The sequence below is a fragment of the Sciurus vulgaris genome (assembly GCF_902686455.1).
Source record: "Sciurus vulgaris genome assembly, chromosome: 17".
Lineage (NCBI taxonomy): Eukaryota > Metazoa > Chordata > Mammalia > Rodentia > Sciuridae > Sciurus > Sciurus vulgaris.
Window position 1 is genome coordinate 74,843,756 of NC_136478.1, and position 16,668 is coordinate 74,860,423.

The following is a 16,668-nucleotide window of genomic DNA, read 5'->3' on the forward strand; positions in this document are numbered from 1 at the left end:
ACAGAAGGAACCATGGTATAGATGCCCTGGCAGGAATAAGCTGGTGTTTTGAGAAACCAGGTTATATACAGACACTGTATGCTAGGGTACAACTTGTATTTTATTATGAGTAGGCTAGGAACTTGTGGAACAAACTCACTACTCCAAGGGAGGTCCTACCTCAGTGACAGCAAAACCCACATGAAGGCCATTGCTATTCAACACTAACTAGGAATACTGGCTGGGACCATGTCACACCCTTAAATTTAGGCCCTCCCTTCTTGAGTCCTGGGCTTTCTTCCCATGGAGGGATGGCTTTGAAATGAATAACTCGAGGCACTACTGAAATCTACAAAACTTTAGATCCTTAGCTCTACCAATGACCAGCATGCTGCTGGTCACACTCACACTAAAGAGGCATCTGTATTTGCTCTAGAGACCATAGTGGTGCAAGATAAATGTGTGTAGGACTTCTTAAAATCTGCTGAGTCATCTCTCATTGTCATTGTCATAACACACTTGACAAACACTGAAAATCAGGTCTTCTTTTTTTTTTTTTCAAAGAACTGCTGCTTGCTGATTTTTGTGGTATAAATTCCTCCACTGTGGTCAATTTCAACCTACCCACGTGATGTCACTGACTGTGAAGCTGAACATAACTAACTCTGAGCAGCTATGATCTGGCTCGGGAACACCACAGTCTCCTTCACTCCCTCACCACAGAGCCAGTGTTTCTGCACGCAAAAAACACCTGGCCATTGCAAGTCTTACAACCAGTGACACCTGCTTACTTTGTTCATGGGTAGGTCCCAGGAGACCCAGGCCCCTCCACAATGCTGGGGACATCCCTGGAAGCAAGAGGCCTGACTCCTGGTGCCCCAGATGTACTGAAGATTGGCACACTACACACCAAATTTCCAAAGCTCTGGGCCCCACAGGAAATCCAGTCAGTAAGACACAGAACTGGACTACAGAGACCATTAGTTTGTCCCAGAAGGCCTCAGGCCTGAAGGAGTTAGATTGCACTGAGAGCTGAGGCTTACCTCTCTAAGGTAAATGAAGCCACACACCCCTAACAAAAACCTTCCCCTTTGCACTGCTGGAGCCCAAGTATCTTCCCAGTCTCTACCCAAAGAGTGTGGAGCCCCCCCACAGATTAAAAAATGGTTTCAACAATAAGACTTTATCACCACACTGTGAAGGCAGGCGGTTGCAGGGATGGATGATTTGGAGGCTGAAAAAACAGATTGTTGACATGAACCAGCAAAGGAATTTTCTCTGGTCCTAATTAGACCTCAGCTCAGATCCTCTTAGAGAGAATTAAGTCAGGGTGATGCCCAAACCACTGGAGACAAGGGAGAAATGGGAACTGTAGTGACCCCAAAGAGCTCCCATCATGCTCTTCAGGGATGGGAGCAGAGAAGTCTACCTCCCCTGAGTATGGCAGGCACGTGCTGTGGAGGCCTGCCACAGTAGAAGTGAGATGGTATCTGACTAGACATAACCTGATGAAGGACCTGGACAGGTTACAAAGTATTAAATATTACAGCTCCTTAAAGTTTCCCAAATAGCTGACATTCATAAGTAATTTCTCAGTAAGAGGCATTGGGATGTATGTTTCAGTTTTCGACTGATGGCTTCATCACAGAAATTCTTCTCGTAAGTTTTGCTGTTATCACTGTTATTGTTTGTTTGCTTAATTTTGAGATAAGATCTCATTAAGTTGTCCACACCAGCTTCAGACTTGTGATTCTTCTACTTCAGTCTTCTAAGTAGCTGGGATCACAGGTGAGTACCACCACACCCAGTGTCACAGAAATTTTTTGTGAGACCATTTATATCGAAAAAGAAAGCCCCAGCTAAGTGCTCTCCCACACTGACCAGACTCCTAAGGCCTTTTTCTAGTGTGACCTTTCTGATGCTGAAAGAAACTGCAGCTTTGGTTAAAGGTATTCCCATGTACACTGCACTTGGAAGGCTTTTCTCCAGCATGACCTTTCTGGTGCTTAGAGAAAGGTCAGAGCTATGGCAGAAACCTTTTCCACATTTGTTGCACTAAGGCTTTTCCCCAGTGTGAACTCTTTGGTGCTGATTGAGGACTGAGTTTTCACTGAAGGCTTTTCCACACTGGCTGCACTCGTAAGGCCTCTTTCCAATGTGAACTTTCAGGTGCTTAACAAGGTTAGAGTTATAGCTGAAGGCTTTCCCACACTCACTGCACTCATAAAGTCTTTCTCTAGTGTGAACTTTCTGGTGCTGAATGAGGGCAGAGGTCTGGCTGAGGGCTTTCCCACACTCTGAACATTTGTAAGGCTTTTCTCCAGTGTGAATTCACTGGTGTGGAACAAGATTGGAGAGGCACTGAAAGCTTTTCCACACTGGCTACACTTATAAGGTCTTTCTCCAGTGTGACTCCTTGATGCAGAACAAGTTTGGAAATCTACCAGAAGGCTTTCCCACATTCATTGCACTCAAAAGTCCTTTCTGTGTCATGAACTTTCTGATGACAAACAAGATGGAAGCTATTAATGAAGGATTTTCTTGCATTCATTGCACACATAAGGCCTTTTTCCAGTATGTATTTTCTGGTGCTCAACAAAGTTGGAGACACAATTAAAGACTCGCCGACACTGTCTACATTCATAAGGCCTTTCTGTGTTGTGAACTTTCTGGTGACGAACATGGAAGCTCCGAGTGAAGGCTTTCCCACACTGGCCACATTTATAAGGCCTATCTCCACCGTAAACTCTTTGGTGCTGAACAAGTGAGTGTGTGCGGGTAAAGGCCTTCCCACATTCCTTGCACATGAGATGTTTTTCCAGTATGAAACTTTTGGTGATTAACATGGATTGAGTTCCTCTTGAGATCTGTTGGTCTCTCTTCAGAATGAATTATTAGGTGATCAAGGACAGCAAAGGTCTTCAAGAAACTTTTCCCACAATCACTGCACTTGAAGGGTTTCTGAGCGGCATGGGCCTCCTGATGCTGCCCACAGCTGGAGCTCAGTGGAAAGGCTGCACCATGCTTGGTGCTCTTACACAGCTTCCCCTTGACGGGGTAGCCTGGTGGAGAGTAAGGCCTGCAGGATGTCACTCCCACCCTCTGGGTATGTGAAGGGCTTCTCAGCACCATTGTCTTCCTGAGGCTCGTGAAGGTTTACGCCTGCCCAGAAGCCTCTCCCACATGCCTTACACATGTATGGTTCTGCCCAGGGTATGTTCCCTCACATTCAGCAAGATGTAAAATGTCTTTCAAGACCAGGCCACACATGTCACAGGCATTGGCCTTCTGGGGAGAAGGACTTGACTCAGGGGTTCTAAACCAAAACACCCCTACAGAAACACTGTGCTCCAGAGAGGTTTCTTCCTCTCCGTGCCAGCAACCTGAGAGTAGAGAAATGCTGGTGGGCTTTTTTGGGTGGGCAGACTCTTTATATGTCCATGTTTAACAAAGACAGGAATTAAGTCAGGATGAAAGCCAGGAGTGCAGGGCTGGGCCTGAGAAGGCCACAGAAGGAGATGCCTCATCAAGTGCCACAGCACAAGGGTGGGGCGAGGCTGGGAGAAGAGGCAAGGACTCCAACTCATACCTCAGCTCCCAGCAGGCCCAACACAGGCAGGTCCCAGATATCCAATAGGAAAAGGAGACACAAAATGGTGGGCATAAACCCAGGGAAATCTAGCTGCACCTAGACATCTTGTGGCCAATCTATACGAGGATGTGTGTACTGAGTGTAGGGTAATTCAGAGCCAACCTGAAAAGGGAGCAGAGGAGAGAAATGGGGAAAGGATGGAAGTCAAAGCAGTGGGGTCATCCCTTATCCAGGGGCCAGAAGTCAGGGTAGAAATAGCAAGAAGTTTAAGAGGACAGAATGAGGAAGGAAAGATAGAAGTAAATTGTGGCTACTGGCTCTAATAACTTAACACTAGAAGGTACAGGGTAGGTGCCCAACACAATGCTAATTCTAGTGTCACCCTTACCCCAGCTCCCACTCACCAGGGCTGGGTTCTCTCTAGATCTCTCTTGTGGCTGGAGATACACCTACCCTGTTGGGTACCCCGGGCTCTTTACACTGCTTCAGGTGGGCAACCACACAGGACTTGAAGATATAAGTCCTGGGAGAAAGACAGGTCAGGTGAGTTGGCTGCCTACAGCTCAGAGCAATCCCCCACACGACATACCAATGGGAGCTCATCTCACCTGTGCAACCCAGAAGAAAATTCAATGTTAGAAAATAAGCCTCTGAGAAGCGTCATAGAGAATAGCTTAATGGTTCCCAGAAGCGGCAACCAAGTCAGTGCCTGCAGTCCCCACTACAGTCAGGATCCTGAGAATGTCTGTGCCCAGATTCTGCTTCCTTTCTCTACCAGAGGTATCGTCAACCTGGAAAATCTCAAACAGCCAGTCTAAGCCTCCAAACCCTGATCCCATCGCAGGAGGGCTTCAGACAGGGCCAGGGTTCCTCAGGGAAAGAAGCAAATCATGCCTACAGCCCAGCACTGCACACACAGCAGTTAGGCCAGGTGAGGAAGCAGCTCCCATGCTCCAGAGTTCTGGAGACAAGGAGAACACAGAGCAGGATGCTGAAATGGACGTGCGGGCCTCACCAAGTGAGGCCACAAGTGCAACGTTCTCCAGCATCACATCACGGTACAGCGCCTCTGAGTCTCACCAAGGAGCCCCCACTCCTCCCGGGAGAAGTGCACAGCCACGTCCTCAAAGGTCACCTGGTCCTGCATGACAGTAACAGCTAAGTCAACCAGACCAAAGATGTCAGAAAAATGGGGGGAAAATATAGATGAACCCATCTGGGTCTCAGCCCCACATCTGACCACTTCTCTAGATCCAAGCTCTTTTTCCATGACTCCTAGATCCCCTCTACAAACACACTCCCAAGTAGCCCTCTGCCACAATCCCCAGGGGAAGGTGCCACTCACTTCATGACCCATTGATCCCTGTGTCTTTCCTAAAACAACAAGCAGGCGGACAGGTAGGTGAAATGGGTCCCCAGACGCTCCCTCCCAGAAACAGGAGGATGGGGTTCACCTTCCCCCTTAGGTCTTGGTCCACTGCCTCACACTTCTGCAAATGAACATCATTCCTTGGATAACACCCTCCAGGCCCCCATGGCCCACACAACCAGCACTTGCCCTCCTCCTCACATGCTTCTACAAATGGTGTCCAGAGGCTACTTGGGGATGACAACCAGGATCCTACCCTGCCCCAGACCTCCACAAGGGCCACCTGTAAGAGATGGGCAGACCCAGCCTTTACTTCAGGGTTTCCCTGTTCCTGCCTTCAACCCGCAGCCACTCAGAGCCACTCAGCTCTCCAAGCCTCTCTGCCTTTCTGCATGTCATCCCCTTGCCAGCAGCAGCATCTCTCTCTCCTCCTTACACAAATTCAAAGCCCAGCCCACAGATTTCCCATCTCAGGTCTGGAACTCTCCCAGTTGATTCTGTCTGCCACTGAGCTGTACCACCAACCTGGTTGAAACCAACAGGTGGCCAAGAAAAGCAGGTGGACCCAAAAGCCGGAGAAAAGCAGGTGAATAAATACTAGTCCTGGTCCCATTGTCATCCCACTTCCATCTAAATTTGCCTCAGCCTAGGTCCCAGGGACCTAGTCACCTTCGGGACTCTGCTATTCCACACACTTTCCGTGTGTGGGATCACACCAGGGATCGCTGCTCCCGAATGTGACCAAAGTTCCACCTCAGTTAATAGGCTGGCTGCTACTGACCAGGCACCTCTAGGCAGAATCCCTCTGCAGAACTCAGCCCTATGTGCCCAGCTGTTCACTTAACACATTCACCCAGGAGTCTCATGCTTAACACAGTTAAAAATTCACCTCCTGACATTCCTTGAAACCCACCGACTTTTCCATCTCAGTGGATGGCACTTCCATCGTCCAGTTCCTGAGGCCAAAATCCATGAAGACATTCCTGACTGCCTTCCTTTCTCTCACCTGATACATCGTAAAACCCGTCAGGCCAACTCTAACACAGTTCCAAATGAAACCACTTCTGCGACCTCCAGTCACCGCTTTGTCAAGCGGCCATTACCACTCACACGGTCCATTTAGAATTCCGCCCTCACCCCAGCCATCTCTTCTCCCCGCTGTAGCCGCAGGGGCTTGGGAACAAGTCGGATCCCCTTCCTACTACAGCACCAACCTTCCGCATCCTCGCTGCCCCACACAGGCCAAGCTCTGGGCTGCCACTCGGCCCACACGCGCGGACCCCCGGACGGAGCGACCGCGACCGCCGCAGGCGGTCTCCGTCCGCGCACGCGCACGCCCTGGTCCTGCGCCCAGCTGCTGCCCACACACTGGACTGCACGCAGCGCGCGTGGCCCGGGCTCCCCAGCGCAAGGCCAGCGGGCGAAGGGGAACAAGTGCACAGAGCGAGGAAGAGCCGCCGGCACCCTCCACGCACCCGCGCGGGGTCTGCCGGCTCCGCCGCCCTCCGACAGGCGGGCGCCGAGGGCCCAGCGACGCCGCGCTGCACCGGGCGGGGTGGCCCGAGCCGACCCGAGCGCCGCCTCCGGGAGCGGGTACAGAGGGCAAGGATCGCGGCGCGTACGAAGGCGCGGAGGTCTGTGCCACCCTCCTCGCTGTCCCGTCCCAGGGCCCAGAGGACGCGCCTGGGGGACCACCGACCCAGCGCCCCGGCCCCAAGGGCAGCACGCAACGTCCTGCCAGAGCTAGAAGAGCGCCGCCGCGACCACACCGGAAGTCCCGCCTCCGCGGGCGCGCGCCGCCGGAAGAGGTCCTCCGGGGCCGTGATTGGCCCCGAGTCCCGCGGGCACTTCCGCTCGGGGTCCCGGACGCGCTGCGTCGGGCGCGCTGCGTCGGGCCGACAGCCGCGTGCTGCTCATTCTCCTTGGGACCCCAGGCAGCGGAGCGGGCGGCCGGGGCCTGGAGCCCCGGAGTCCCGCGTGGCCGGGGTGTGGCCCGCGGCTCTGCTGCCTCCGCGGACGCCGGCGGGTCGGACCTGGGTCCCGGGTGCCTTTGGTCAGTGGCACTGAGCGTCCAGCCGGCCGTCAGATTCCTGGCGGCCGCCCGGATCCGGAGCTGTGGGCGCGCCGAGCCCCCTTCCACGGGCCTCCGGGATTCGGATGCGCACCCGGAACCGGCTGCAGTTCGAAGCCCAGGGTGCACGTCGATGAGATTGCAGCCTTCAGAACTTGAGTGAGGGCCCGCTCGGCGCGTGGAACGTACGAGAGCCCCTCTCGGCTTGTTTTCTGCAGCACCGGGCCTGAACCCTGGGCCTCTCCGATGCTTGGCGAGTGCCACATCGCCGAGCCACACCCGGGCCGGGGACTACGGCTGTTTTTATCATCTTCCCTCTCCGTAGTCTCTTACTCTCGCTGGGTGGGGAAAGGTCAGACCCGCTGCCCTAGATAAGGCCAGCCTACAGGTCGGACGCCATCTGGCTCAGTGGTTGCAGGGCAAGGCTTAGGATTGCGGGAAGGTATGCTTTCAGTCTTGGATAGCTGCGGTTGGAAATCTTCCAGGGGGCACTAGAAGTCGCCAAATGGTCTGGGTCTGTAACTCTTCAGAGCAGTCCCTGATTAGGAGGTTTTTGTTTTTGTGGTGCTTGAGAAGGAACCCAGGACTCACACTGGATAGGCAAGTGAGTTTCTTTTCCCCTCCTCCTTTCTCTCTCTCTCTCTCTCTCTCTCTCTCTCTCTCTCTCTCTCTCTCTCCCTCCCCCCCTCTTAAATAAATGACCTCGCAGTTTAAGAAACAATGGGAGGAAAGCAAAAAGCAGCTTTTGCTGGAGAAAAATTTTAACACCTTAGGCAGCTTCAATCAGGGATGTTCAGCTATAGCACTAAGTTATTTTGGCCTATTAAATTCATACTGCAGGCTGGGGATGTAACTCAGTTGGTAGAGTGCTTGCCTCGCATGTACAAGGCCCTGGGTTCAATCCTCAGTACCATCAAAAAATATATATATTCATACTGGAGAAAGGTCATGGAAATTCAGCAATTACACAGAACGTTTTCGCAAAGCTCTAATCTTGTTAAGCACTAGAGTTTGTACCAGAAGATACTTATTGAAACGGGTTTCTGCCTCGGAGGGGTGAGGGCGACGGAGTCACCTACACACAGACGCCCGGGGACTCGCTGGAGGTGGTGGTGAAGCAAATCCATTTATCATGCACCAAGCTTTTGGTTATGTAGACTATGCAGCTGCTTACGGGAGGAGAGGCTCCTTCTGCATCAACCAATGAAAAGGTCATTAACTCTGCTTATAGCGGATGTTCCCAGGCAAGCATCACAAGTCCACTGGATGGTTGCAGTCCAGCCTGAGGGGTGGACCTTTGCTCACACCATTGACTCAGTGACTGCTCCAAGTATGCCTGTGGGATATTACTTACAGATATGGAAAAGCCTTCACATCAACCAATGAAAAGGTCATTAACTCTGCTTATAGCGGATGTTCCCAGGCAAGCATCACAAGTCCACTGGATGGTTGCAGTCCAGCCTGAGGGGTGGACCTTTGCTCACACCATTGACTCAGTGACTGCTCCAAGTATGCCTGTGGGATATTACTTACAGATATGGAAAAGCCTTCAGGCATAATTCCGTCCTTGTTAAGCAGAAGAAAGTTCCCACTGGACTGGGGATGAGCTCAGCTGGTAGAGTGCTTGCCTCACAAGCACTAAGGCTGTGGGTTCAATCCCCAGCACCGCCAAAAATAAAAGGTTCACACCATGAAAAGGCCTTGAGTGCAGTGATTGTGGCGAAAGCCAATGCTTGCTGGACACCAGAGAGTTCATACTGGAGAAATGCAGCAAATGTGGGAAGCTTTCAGCCTAAAATCTAACTCAGCACAAGAATGCTCATGTTTGAGAAATTCCGTGTTCATGCACTGAATGAACTTAGGAAGGCTTCAACAGCTGCTTCTGCCTCACTCCACTTCACTCACACTGAAAGATCTTGAGTACAGTGAATGTGAAATAATGTCTAGTCAAAGTACACAACTCATTTGGCATCACAAAGTTGACAGGAGGAAGGAATTTTCAATGCGGTCAGTGGGAAAGGCTGTAGTTGTCTCTAACATCGTCAAGTATAAAAAGAATCAAAAGAATGAAAAACCCAAAATAAGTAGCCCCCCCCCCCATACTGGGAATAGAACCCAGGAGTGCACCACCACTAAACTACATTCCCTGCCCTTTTTATTTCGAGACAATGTATCGCTAAATTGCTGAGGCTGAATTCTAAATTCTCCTGCCTTAGCCTCCTGATTCACTGGATTACAGGTGGGAACCACCACACCAGCTTCCCACTGGACTTTCTGACCTACTTAGAAACCTGGAAAGTGCTGCCTCACTAATGGCACCTGTAGCAAACTTGTCCTTCCACCTTCCCGACTGTGCCCTCAAGTAGTATCCCCCCAGAAATTCAGGAGAGATGGCTCCCCTGTGCCACCATTGGGTTAAACATGGAAATGACCCAGTTCAGGGCACAGTACTCTTTGCCCAAATGCAAGGACAAACTGTAAGCCAAGAGCTTGCAAGGCCCAGAGCTTCCTCGTGCTTGCCTTAAGGAACTTGGTCTGAAATCTTCATGTGGTAGGGTCTTAAAAAGATCACTTTTTTCAAAGGTCATCTCACATCCCCACTAAACCAATGAGGAAAATTCTTGCAAATATTATAAATCGAAAGGCTGATAAATCATACATTTTCAAAAGTCAACATAAAGAAGATGAAGCTGGGCTGGGCATGGTACTGCATGCCTGTAATCCCAGCCACTTGGGAGGCTGGGGCAGGAGCAGAACAAGTTGGAGGCCAGCCTGGGCAAGTTGGTGAGATCCTGTCTCAAAAATTAAAAGAGCTGAGGACGTAGCTCAGTGGCAGAGCGCTTACTTAGTCCCTGGCATTTAGGGGCAAGCCCTTTCATGAGAGAAACTCTGGTGACCCAGGCCTTGAATAAACAGATTTGGCCTGGGGTTGTGGCTCAGTGATAGAGCGCTTGCCTAGCACATGTGATGCACTAAGTTCAATCCTCAGCACCACGTTAAAAAAATAATTAAAAAAGCAAACCAAGAACAGATTTGCTGGGCATGGTGTTGCACACCTCTAATCACAGTGACTTGGAGAATCACAAGTTCAAGAACAGTCTGGGCGATTAGTAAGACCCTGACCAGAAATTATAAAGTAAAGGATAGAGATCTCACTCAGAGGTAGAGCCATCCCTGTCCCCCGTCCAATCCCCTGTAGTGAAAAAATTTTTTTAATTAAATTAAAATACAACCCATCTCCTAGCTATACTTCCATATACTCCTCACACAAAGTCTAATTATCTTAGCTCCTGTTATCCAACACCATATGTCTGACTCTGAACAGAAGCAGCAGTGACAACAGGCATGCCAAAAGGAAAGAAAAACAATCTGAATACAAAGCAATCATCGTGACCAGACACAAATATGATACAGATGTTGAAATAATCAGGTCAGGCGTGGTGGAATTCGCCTGTAATCCCAGCAACTTGGGAGGCTGAGCCAGTCTCAGCAACTTAGTGAGATCCTAAGCTGTTGGGGGCTGTGCCATGTTGACCGCGCCAGGGCGGTGCCTGATCACATCGGCAGCGAGGAGGTTAATTGACATAAGCACACTCAGGTGACTTATCGTCCACGCACACAGTGTATGCGCGTGTGTTCTCAAGCACTCCTAATTGTGCCTGTGCGGACTTTTAGCGTCTGGCCTAATCTTTGCGTAAGAGGCGTGGCCCTGCTCTCCGCCTCCTGGAGGTGATATAAGCGTAGGTGGAGCGGGACAGAGACACACGCAGCCAGAAGAAAGGAAACACACGGCAGCAGATAGTAGGGACACACAGAGCAGCAGCTAGTAGGAAACGCGTGGCAGCAGCTAGAGGGAACAACACAGCAGCAGCGAGCAGAAGAAGTGGCAAACAGAAGACACGCAGCAGCTAGTAGGGAAAAGCGGCGGCAGCTAGCAGACACAGCAGCTAGCAGGAATAGGGTAAGAAGAAAGAAAAGACAGCGGAACAGCAGCTAGAAAGAAGAAGCGGCTAGCCGATAGAAGCAGCGAGTAGGGGCAGCGGCGGAAGGCAGATCACAGAGCGGAGAACTGAGACACATCACTAAAGCACCTTAGGTAGACGCACTCTTAGTTCACAGGGTGCAGGACGCACCAGTAAGAAGCAGTAGACCTTAAGTGAGGCGTAGCAAGTCTCTTTTCCTCTAAGCTCTATCCTTCTCTCAAAGTCTCTCTCTTCTCTTCTCTCTCTCTCTCTCTCTCTCTCTCTCTCTCTCTCTCTCTCTCTCCTCTCAAAGCAAGTGAGCCTCATTTCCTCTATCCTCTATAAACAAACAAGTAAGCAGCGCACTAAAGAGAAAGATAGAAGTAGCTCAGTTTCCAGTCCACCACCCATAAGACTCGTGCAAATTGTTGCTGCAAGCAGTGACAAATATCCATGGATTTTGTACCGCAAAGAGCCAGCGACACTAAGGAGTTTTCCCAACTGGGATGTGGCTGGGTGTTAGACACCCCTTAGACCCCTTGAGACCGATGTCCACAGAGACCTAACTACCTCCCACTAGGCCCCACCTCTTAAGGTTTCCATTAGCTCTCAATCTTACCACACTGAGGACCAAGCCTCTAACAATTGAACCCTCAGGATACATTCAGACCAAATCCAAACCATATAACATCTTCCATCAGCAGACTTGATGCTGCCAACTTCCCAAGTGGAGCCACTGCACACGCCTGTAATCCCAGTGGTTTGGGAGGCTAAAGCAGGAGGATCATGAGTTCAAAGCCAGCCTCAGCAATTTAGCGAGGCCCTAAGCAATACAGTGAGACCCTGTCTCTAAATAAAATGTAAAAAGGGGCTGGAATGTGGATCAGTGGTTAAGGCCCAGTAACAATGGCAACAACAAGAAACTTCTGAAGTTTGCATGGAGATACAGCTCAATGGTGGGGTGCCTAACATGCACAAGTCCTGGATTTGTGCCCCACAAATAAGATGGCAACAAACTTCCCATGCTGAAATGCACAAAGAATTGAAAGTGGGCTGGGGCCATAGCTCAGTGGCAGAGTGTTTGTCTGGTGCGTGTGAGGCACTGGGTTCGATTCTCAGCACCACATAAAAATAAACAAACAAAATAAAGGCATGCTGTCCATCTAGAACTACCAAAAAGAATTTTTAAAAAAGAAAAGAAACAAATCCAGATATTCAAGAACTGAAACAATCCCAAAAGCTGAAATGTATTCCTATTTGGAATACCTTAAAGAAAGAATGGAGCCAAATAAATATTTTTAGCAATTATGACAAATAATTTTCCAAAATTGATGGCATGTTAACAACAGATTCAGGATAGTATCAAAAGGTTTTGGCGGAGCCAGGTGTGGTGACACTTGCTTGTAATCCCAGCAGCTCAAGAGGCTGAGGCAGGAGAATGGCAAGTTCAAAGCCAACCACAGCAACAGTGAGGCACTAAGCCACTCAGTGAGACCCTATCTCTAAATAAAGTACAAAATAGGGCTGGGGACATGGCTCAGTGGTTGAATGTCCTGGAGTTCAATCCCTAGTACCAAAAAAAAAAAAAAAAAAAAAAAAAGTATTGGCAGGCTGGGGCTGTAGCTCAGTGACAGAGAGCTTGCCTAGCACATGTGAGGCACTGGCTTTGATTCTTAGCACCACATAAAAAGAAACAAAGTCATGTTGTCCATCTTCAATCACAACAAGTTTTTTCTAAAAAGCTATTGGCAATTGATTTTACTAATAGGATGTAGCTTAAGTAGTTAAATTCATAGACAAAAAATGGAAGGGCGGATGCCCAGGGTTGCGGGAAGGACCAATAGGAAAATAATGTTTAATTGAATAGCGTTTCAGCACTGTACGATGAAAGGGCTCTGGAATAGATGACTGCACAACGGTAGCAGTGTGTGCACTCAGTACACTGAATGGAAAAATCAGCTGTGCTGCATCCACACAGTGGAATACTACTCAACAATAAATAGCACATGGCGAGTGGAAGTTACCAGATGCAAAATAGGTTATACCACCGTGATCTTGAGGCAGAGAGAAGGGCCTGATCCTCCCAAGAGGTACTTTTAAATTTTTTTCTTGTTTCCCTTTTCTTCTTTCCTCCTGCTACTCCATACCCCTTGAGCAGTGCAGGGAGACTCTGCTCCAGCTGAGGTGCATCAGATGCCCCACAGTGGCTCTGTTAGAAAGATGGGGTGCCACAAGCAATCAAACGTGCTTGGAAGTAGTTCAGCAGGCAAAATTCACTTCTGCAGAAGGGTGTGTTACCACAGTCTGGCAAGCAGGCACACTTCAGTGGGTACTCAGCCTGCTTTTATCCCCCTTGCCCTATAGAAGGAGCTCAGAGTCACAATCCACATGATTAGCTGATTTTTTTAATTGAGGCAAGTGAAGGGAAGGCTGAAGTCAAACTGGCTCCAATCGGATGTCACATCCCAGTTATGGCTAAACACTACATTCTGAGAAACGGACCTCCACACGTTCTATTTCTCACAAGTCTCCTTCCCCCCCCCCCCTTTTTATACTATTTGTCTCATTTTCATTTTTGTTCTTGTGCACTTTGGTATTGCCATCTGTTCTAGCCATGTCAACTTTTTGAGGTAGAAACTGGCCATGATGATGAGTTCTCTACTTTTTAGCAGTTGTGATGGCCATCCTGGTGATCAGAAGCACTTGGTAAGCTTAGTGCTTTTAGCTTGGTTGAAGCTTATTTTCTTTTCAGGTCTTGATTAAAATCAAGTTGCCAGGCTTGAAGTGATGAATTGAGAACTGCAGAAGAGGAGTCTGAACAGAAGCTCATAATAATCATGCTAGCAAAAACACCAAAACCAAAACCAAACCAAACCAGAGCCACATATCAAATTTGCCTTAGAAGAGGTTAGGAAGATTTGTAGGTCTCAAATTGACTCAGAACAAACTTGTGACTCAGAGCATTTTGTGATATTTATCAGGCACTCCTGTAGAAAAACCCTTCCTTTATAACCTTGCAGTTTTACTTATTTTCAGGAGGACTGATACAAATATGCATCTCAGGTAACAATAACAGAACCATTGTCTTATCTTTCAAATGTCCATGTATGGCTAGGTGCAGTGGTGCATGCCTGCAATCCTACCAGCTTGGGAGGTTGAGGCAGGAGGACCGAAAGTTCAAAGCCAACTTCAGCAACTTGGCAAGGCACTAAGCACATTAGCAAGATCCTGTCTCAAAATAAAAAAATAAAAAAGTACTGGTGGTGTAGCTCAGTTATTAAGCAGCCCTTGGTTCAATCCACAGTACAAAAAAAATGTGCATGTTTGGTTTGTTTAGGTTTTACTCTCATGCCAAATGTTTCACCAAGTTGGTCAAAATTGACCTTTTTCCTATCTACCATTAGAGTCAGCTGAGATTTTTCCGAGTTCACTCTTAGAAACCTGTGAGAAGCTTCTTGGCTCCTTTAGCATTTCCTCTACAAGTTGTGCCATCTGCCATGTTGGGTTGGGGTCTTGCTGACCACATGTGGCTTCCCTTGGAAGCATCAGGGGGACATTTCCCTCTCCATTGAACCTTCTCTTTGCAAAATGTGCACCTTTTGGCTTCCTAGTCTCTAGGGTACTCTCAATCCTCCTGATTGGGAGGTCAGGTGACTCGCTGGAATTGCAGGGCCCTTAGGGGAGTCCAATTATTCCCTGGATCCTGGCTGACCTTAGAGGGCAAGAGCCAAATATTGGCTGCTTTTTCCCTGGCTTTCAATTCCTTGACTTTGGTTTCCAAGTTTTGGTTGTAAAAATCCATCAGGTCAATTTTACCAGTCTTGAAATAGGAGTACTGAGGGCTGGAGTTGTAGCTCAGTGATAAAGCACTTGCCTAGTGCGTGTGAGGCACTGGATTCAAACCTCAGCACCACATAAATAAATAAAGGAAGTGTGTCCATCTATGACTAAAAATTTTTTTAAAAAAATAGGAGTACTGAGTTTTAACTTCAATGTCTATAATTTTATAGTTACCCCTTCTATTTAACAGTGATCAGTATTAGTACTGGAAGTCAGCTTCAGTTTTTCTCTCCTGTAGGTGATGGCTTATTGTCTGAAATTAACTCAGGTTGTTCTATTAGAAGGAGCACTTCTATAAAGCATTAACAGGAAACACATAGTTCTATAAGGAAAATTAAAAATGAAATTAATAAAACCAAAAACATATTTAGTTTGTATAATAACTTTGAACCAAGAAATGTAATTTTTATCATAACACTAACATATCTTTGGGATATACTTTGCCTCCACAAAGATCCATAAATTTATCAACTCAATTATATATAAAATTCTTTAATTTTTTTGCTTTCATTTGAAACTCTTTTATAACCTTAAATACCTTTTTTTTAAAAAATGCTTATTTTATTTTTATGTGGTGAAACCAATAACATTGAAACCAATGTTTCACACATGCTAGGCAAGTGCTTTGCCACTGAGATACAGCCCCAGCCCCTTTAATACCTTTTATAATTTTCCCAAACCCTTACTTAGTTTTGTATCATATCCCTTGTTTATTTTTGAGATTGCAATAATCCTTACAACCAAAAAAAATCTATTTTTTGAACATAAATTTAAATTTGCTTAATTCTGGCCTCCTTGGGAGCCATCCTAACATGGAATAGGGTGAGATGCAGAACCTTACCTCAGGTGAGGTGGGGCTCTTGACAAATCTTAGGTAAAGTGCTTTATTTCTGAAGCCGATCTTTGCCTCTTTCTTAAAACTTTACCAAGTTTTCGTTTATTGCTTCCAGAGACTATACAAATATCAGTTAACACATATTACATCTGAAACATGTATCAAACAAAAGCTAAGAGACCTCCTAACTTTGTGGGGAAAAATGGCAAAATACTTCCACATTGTCAGCTTTTAAACAAATTAGGCTCTCCTTATTCTCTTCAAAGAATACATTTGTTTCCATCCCAGTGTAAAAAAGTAACACAAATTTTCATACATATCTTGTTGACAAAAGCTTACCTTTATTCAATTATAAAACATTAAATGACATAAATCCCCAAGTAAATTTGCTATTTTTACTTTTATTTTATTTTAATCTACAAGAGATTGCCACTATAGACAACACTGGTTTAGAGAACACCAGCGTGGTAAAGTGTTCTCCTAAGCTCTACATTTTAAAAGACTTGTAAACATGAAGAACATGAATACATCAGATATACAGAAAAAGCAGTAATGGTTAGGGTCACAACTGCGCAGATGTCCTTATTAACTAAATTTAACTTTTATAATAAAACTTAAACAAGTCTCAAACAATTCTCCAATGTATACATAGTAGTTGTTTAACCAGTTATGAAGTAATCATTTAAAAGACTTTAGGGGACTGGGATTGTGGCTCAGTGGTAGAGAGCTTGCCTAGCATGTGTGAGGCACTGGGTTCAATCCTCAGCACCACATAAAAATAATTAAATAAAATAAAGGTATTGTTTCCACCTACAACTAAAAAATTTTTAAAAGCAGGTACAAATCCTCATCCCTTTAAGAGTTAGTTTCCCTAAGTAATCAAATCTAACACACACAAGAAATTATCTTGGGCAGACATGGTGGTGCATGCCTATAATCCCACCAACTTAGGAAGCTGAGACAGGAGGGTCACAAATTCAAAATCAACCTCAGCAATTTAGCAAGGCCCTAAACAACTTT

The 16,668-nt window shown here is 47.3% G+C and overlaps 1 long non-coding RNA gene across 1 annotated transcript; it reads right to left on the reverse strand.

Annotated features, from left to right (window-relative positions):
- Window positions 1–669: 669 nt before the first annotated feature.
- On the reverse strand, window positions 670–6,830 carry LOC306647939. Its single transcript, XR_013760219.1, has 3 exons — window positions 6,416–6,830; window positions 4,587–4,712; window positions 670–4,094 (listed from the first exon to the last, which is right to left on the reverse strand). It is a non-coding gene; the product is annotated as an uncharacterized lncRNA (long non-coding RNA).
- Window positions 6,831–16,668: the final 9,838 nt, after the last annotated feature.